The 6,809-nt window shown below is 32.8% G+C and overlaps 1 pseudogene; it reads left to right on the forward strand.

The window, feature by feature from the left end:
• Nucleotides 1–1,626: 1,626 nt before the first annotated feature.
• On the forward strand, nt 1,627–1,744 carry LOC111746336 (annotated as a pseudogene).
• Nucleotides 1,745–6,809: the final 5,065 nt, after the last annotated feature.

A 6,809-nucleotide genomic window follows, 5' to 3' on the forward strand; every position in this document is an offset into this window, starting at 1 on the left:
GACACAGAAAGGCAGTCAAAATGAGAAGACAAAGAAGCAGAAACCATATAAGAATATAGAACAGAGATCCAGGAATAATGGAGTCAAGCAATATAAGAGATGCAGAGTTCAAAACACTGGTTATAAAGATAGTCAATGAACTTAGGGGAACTATAGATTGAACTCGGTGAGAAAATTAACAAAGAGATAAAAAAAACATAAAAATGGAAATGGAAATTATAAAAGGGAACCAGTCAGAAATGAAAAACACATTATCTGAGATGAAGAGTATATTAGAAGGAATCAACAGAGTGGTTAAAGAACAGGATCAAAACACTGATATAGAGAATGGGGAAGCCAAGGACGCTCAATCAGAACGGCAAGAGAAAAGAAGCCAAGACTATAATAATAATTTAAGAAGCCTATGGGACACAATTAAATGTAAAAATATCTGGGTCATAGGGGTGCCTGAAGGGAACAAGAAGTTGATGAGCTATTTGAAGAAATAATGATGGAAAGCTTCCCTAACCTAGGAAAGAAAATAGACATACAAACTCATGTAGCTCAGAGAATCCCCAAAACGAGGAGACCAAAGAGGCATACTCAAAGACACATTATAATTAAAATGTCAAAGGTGAAATACAAAGATAGAATCTTAAAAGCAGCAAGAGAAAAGCAGTTAATTACTTACAAGGGAGCACCCATAAGACTGACAGCTCATTTCTCAAAAGAAACCTTGCAGGACAGAAGGGCTTCGCAGAAAATATTCAATGTGATGAAAACCCAGGGTCTACAACCAAGAATTCTTTACCCAGGAAAGCTAGCATTTAAAGTTGAAGGATAGATAAAGAGCTTCCCAAATAAGCTAAAAGGATTTATCATCACCAAACCAGTATTACCAAAAACGTTGGAGGCACTTCTTTAAGAATGAAAGACATGTATCAAAAATATGAATAAAGAATGGTTATAACTACATTCCTATCAACAAATACCACAAATGGAAAAGAATTAAGTGCTCCAATCAAAAGATAGGGAAACTGGATGGATAAAAAATAAGACTCCCTATATATGTTGCCTATAAGAGACTCACTTCAGATTAAAAGACACACAAGACTAAAAGGAAGTGGATAGGAAAAGATATTGACTTAATGGACCTAGAGAGTATTGTGCTGAATGAAGTTATTTGGATAGATAAAGATGCCATGATTTCACATACATGTGGAATTTAAAGAACAAAATAAATAATAAAAAAAAACAAAAATGGAAATAAACTCATAGATACAGAGAATATTTTGAGGGCTACTAAAGAGGGGATTGGGAATGGTGAAAAAGGGCAAAGAGATTAAGAAGTACAAATAGATATTTACAAAATAGACATGGAGATATAAAGTGTAGCATAAGGAAAATAGTTAATAATGTAATAAATATCTAGGGGGAAGAGAGGTACTAGATTTAGTGAGGTGATCACTTTGTGAGTTATATAGATCTGTAATCACCCGCTGTACAACTGAAAATAATACATTACTGTATGCCAACTATGAATGAAAAAAAAAACTCATTGATTGTAAAATGTTAATATGAAAGACTATCTGTCCATTATATTTCATTAAAGCTAGAAAAAAGAAAAGAAATAAAAAGAATACATCAGTCTATGGCCATGCCAGCCTGAACAAACCCGATCCTATCTGATCTCAGATGCTAAGCAGGGTCGGGTCTGGTTAGTATTTGGATGGGAGACCACCTAGAAAACCAGGTGCTGTAGGCGTGTAAAAAAATAAAAATAAAAATAAATGAAAAAAATAAGGGATCGTAAGCTGACAAGATTCTTGCAATCTGCGAGGTCAACCAAGGGTTGCCTCACCTTGAAAAAAATAGAATATATTAGAGGAAATCAACAGTAGATTAGATGAAAGAGAGAATCAAATCACCAATGTATACAATAAAGTAGCAGAAAACACACAATCAGAACAGCAACAAGAAAAAAATAATAATAAAGGAAGATATTTTAAAGGGATTTGGGAGACAACATCAAGCATACCAACATTTGCATCATATGGGTACTAGATATAGAAGAGAGAGAGCAAGGAATTGAAAACCTATTTCAAAAAATAATGATGGAAATCTTCCCTAACATGGTGGATGAAATAAACATACAAGCCCAGGAAATGCAGAGAGTCCTAAACAAGATAAATCAAAGAGGCTTGCACGAAGATACATCATAATAATATGAGAAAGGTCAAAGACAAAAAGAGAATCTTAAAATTAGCAAGAGAAAAGCCATTAGTTTCCTACAAGAGATCTCCCATAAGACTGTCAGCTGATTTCTCAACAGAAACTCTACAGGACAGAGGGGATTGCCATGAAATATTCAAAATGATGAATATTGTAAGTCCTTGAAGGACTTACAATCAAGATTACTCTACCCAGTAAAGCTATCATTTAGAATCGAAGGACAGATAAAGAGCTTCCCAGACATGAAGAAGCTAAAGGCGTTCATCACCAACAAACCAGTTTTACAGGAAATATTAAAGGGACTTCTTTAAGAAGAAGAAAAAAATTAAAACTATGAATAATAAAATAGTAATAACTACATATCTATCAACAATAACTTTAAATGTAAATGGATTAAATGCTCCTATCGAAAGACATAAGGTCGCTGAATGGATAAGAAAAACAAGGCCCTTACATATGCTGCTTACAAGAAACTCACTTCAGATCGAAAGACACACATGGACTCAAAATAAAGGGATAAAAATGATATTTTATAAAAATTGAAACAAAAAAGCTAAGGTAATAATACTTATATGAGAAAAAATAGACTTTAAATCAAAGGCTATATATAAGACATAAAGTAAGACCCAGTAATTTTACTTCGGGGTATTTATCCAAAGAAACCCAAAACACTACTTCGAAGGGATTTCATATGTTTATTGCAGCATTACTTACCATAGCCAAGATATGGAGGCATCCTGGGTGTCTATAATGGTGGTACATATATACAATGTGATGTTACTCAGGTATAAAAAATGAAATCTTGTCATCTGCAATAACATGGATAGACCTAGAGGGTATCATGAATGGAGTAAGTCAGACAGAGAAAGACAAATGCCATATTGTTTAATTTACATGTGGAATTGAGAGAATAAAACAAACAACAATAATAAAAATTAAAAAAAAAAGAAACAAACTCATAGATACAAAGAACATTTTGAGGGAATGTCAAATAGGAGGGGCACTGGGGAGTGGGTATAAAAGCGGAAAGAATTAAGAAGTACAAATTGGTAGTTACAAAATAGTCATGGGATGTAAAGTATAGCATAAGAAATATAGTCAACAATATCGTAATAAATATGTACAGTGTCAGAATAGTACTAGAATTATTGGAGTAATCACTTTATATGATATATGTCTAATCATGATGCTGTATACCTGAAACTAATATATTATATGCCAACTTTAATTGAAATATTAAAAATTATTAAAATTTAAAAAAGATGTTAGAATATATTTTATTAGATTAATTGTTACCATTTAGAGGATTACAATGCCAACTTTTACTTTTCCTAGGCTCTTCCCAAATTTTGCTTTATTTTTTCAGGAACTCTGGCAAAGAAAAATGTCTCAGCTATTCTATGCATTAGACCAATGTACAGGAACACTGAGAATGTATATTCTCAGTGTCTCAAAAACACACATGTACGTATATGTGAACATACACACACACACTTATCAACTCTCCAACTCCTAGGATAAGCTTAAGAATTTTAGATAAAAAGAAAAAAAAAATCTCATTTCGGAAATTAAAAGATACAAGATTTCTGCTACAAGTAAAAGCTAAGAAGTTAACAAACCAAAAACTATTTTTTATAGCATTATATTTAAGATCAGAGACATTAAATTACAGCCATAAAATTTTCAAGATACCATTTAGTTTACCTGCTTTGTTCTACACTTGTAAAAATGTAACATATATTTCTACCAAGTTTTAAAGATAATTTATGATTAAATATATTATTTTCACCTTTTTTGAAAACATCACAGGCCTTAGAAAATTATAGCAAAATGTACATAGAAAATTCAGATCATATTTCATACTCATTCACTATCAGGAGTTTATCAACCATCTTTCCTTTTCCCTCTTGGCCTAATTCTAACCAGTTGCCTGCAGTGCTATGAGAAAACCAGATGTCACTGAATACTAATCTTATTTTTTCAGTGATAATAACCTCCAAATTAGAAGAGTAGTTGGAATGAAAAGTATGTCACAGGAATAAAAAGTCTAAAAGATGACTATAATTATCATGTGCGATTTTAATAATTTAAAATTATAACGTTATTTCAGATCTTTCATTTCCCCCTATCGGACTTCCAGAAAATTTATCTTGTCCTAAAATACCACAAGCCCATAAAGAAATATTTTATCAACCACTGATGTTTTCAAACTATTTTAAAATTACAGTATTTTCTTTTCTGGGGTTGTTCAGCTTATATGTTTTCCATATTCTAAGCTTATATTAAACATAATGTGTCATAGTATATAATTTACTTTGTTGTTTTACCTGCCAACGGATCATCAGTTGATCTTAATTATATTGAGAAAAACACAGAACAATCTCTGATGAATAATGTACATAAAAACTTCTGTTTCCATGAATGAGGAAAAAAGAAAATTTCACTTTTTTGTGTGATTATACTACATAGGAAAATATTCAGAAAAGTAACTTATTTGAAAAATAATACCAAACAAATAAATGGATAATTATTTGAGTCTCTGACTAAAAGTAAAAATCAAGTATCAACACAAACATAAAAGTCAATTTTACTCATACTATTTTCCTAGAAATATTGTTCTATATAAATATTATTAAATAATTTTATGGATATTCCTTTCTTAAAATACAAAAAAAAATGATTGGTACAGAATTTATTATAAATAATCTTGGTTAGAAAAACAATGTATGTCTCCCATGTCATATTTATTAAAATGTGAAGATATTTGCTATATGTGTGTATGCATGTGTGCATATACCTGTGTGTATATTTGTGCATGTGGATGTGTATATATCATCTTGAATATAATACATTATGGCATATTTTAAATTATTCCAGATAATTTTTAAAGTTCTTCTATGATGATTAATGATAAATGAGCATTTGGTTGCTTTCTAACTAAAACCAGCATACAGAATGTTAGTGAAGATTCCGGTCATGATGGTGGAGTTGGTGAATGCTGTGCTTGCCTCCTTTTATGACTGCATTAGGATTGCAACTAGATTATAAAACAATCAGTCTGGAGAACCACCTGAAGACTAGCTGAACATAATTCCTATAATTGGGATTATAGGAAAGAGGCCACATTGAGACTAGTAATAGTGCGTAGATAAAAAATGGGCTGGTTCCATACCCACATGTGATGATTGAGTTATCAGGAAAAACGTCTTGGCTGCAGAGGTCTCCATGGAGGAGCGAGGGACCCCGGTCCAATATCGGGACTCCCCAGCCCAGAATTCTAGTGTTGGAAAGAGGAGTCCCCACAAAATTTACTGTAAAAATCATTGGGGATTCTGACTGTCTGGGTGAAATGAAAGGCAGCTGGAAATGCAGACATCTCTTTACAGGTCCTGTGCACATATTCACTTGCTCACAGGCACTCACTCTGGACTCCAACAGAGGCAAGCAAACAACCAGATGCAGAGTTCAAAACACTGGTTATAAGGATGCTCAATGACTTAGGGGAAAAATACATGATCTCAGTGAGAACTTCAACAAAGAGACAGTAAGCATAAAAAGGACATAGAAACCATAAAAGATGATCAGAAATGAAGAACAAAAATACAATAACTGAAATGAAGAATGCACTAGAAAATGCAAAAGTCGATTAGGTGAAGCAGAAGATCAAATCAATGACTTGGGAGACAAGGTAGCAGAAACTATCCAATCAGAACAGAAAAAAAATATTTTAAATGAAGAAAATTTAAGAGACCTTTGGGACAATAACAAACATAATAGCATTTGCATCATAGGGATATCAGAAGAAGAGATAAAGCAAGTGATCGAGAACCTATTTTAAGAAATGATGACAGAAAACTTTCCTAACTTGGTGAAGAAAATAGATATATAAGCACAGGAAGGATAGAGATTGCCAAATAAGATGAACCCCAAAAGGCCCACACCAAGACACATCATCATTAAAATGCCAAATATTAAAGACAAAGAGAGAATCCTAAAAGCAGCAAGAGAAAGGCAGCTAGTTACTTACAAAGGAGCTCCTATAAGACTGTCAGCTGATTTTCTCAAGAGAAACTTTTCAGGCCAGAAAAGATTGACACCAAATATTCAAACTAATGAAAAGCAAGAAACTTTAAACAATACTACTCTATTGAGCAAGGCTATCGATCAAAATTGAAAGTGAGATAAAGAGCTTCTCAGACAGGAGGAAGCTAAAGGAAATCATCACCACCAAGTCAGTATTATAAGAAATGTTAGAAGGACTTCTTTAAGAAGAGGGGTGAAAAAACATAAATATTAATACTAAAATGGCAATGACTAAATACCTATCAATAATCACTTTATATATAAATAGATTCAATGCTCTAATCAAAAGATAGTTTATATGAGAGCACAGAAAACATACTTGGGAGCAGGCATTGCTGAAAGCTCTTTGTGTACTGCCTTCTTTGGCTGTGGGCCGGGAGGCTTTCAGTTTCCTGAGTATGTGGAGGGGATATGTTCTGAGTTAACCCTACAATTGTCTACAGGAGATCCACTTCAGATCAAAAGACACACAAAGACTGAAAGTAAAGGGATGGAAAAAGATGTTTAATGCAAAT

Source organism: Pteropus vampyrus, unplaced genomic scaffold, assembly GCF_000151845.1.
Source record: "Pteropus vampyrus isolate Shadow unplaced genomic scaffold, Pvam_2.0 Scaffold184, whole genome shotgun sequence".
Taxonomy (NCBI): domain Eukaryota; kingdom Metazoa; phylum Chordata; class Mammalia; order Chiroptera; family Pteropodidae; genus Pteropus; species Pteropus vampyrus.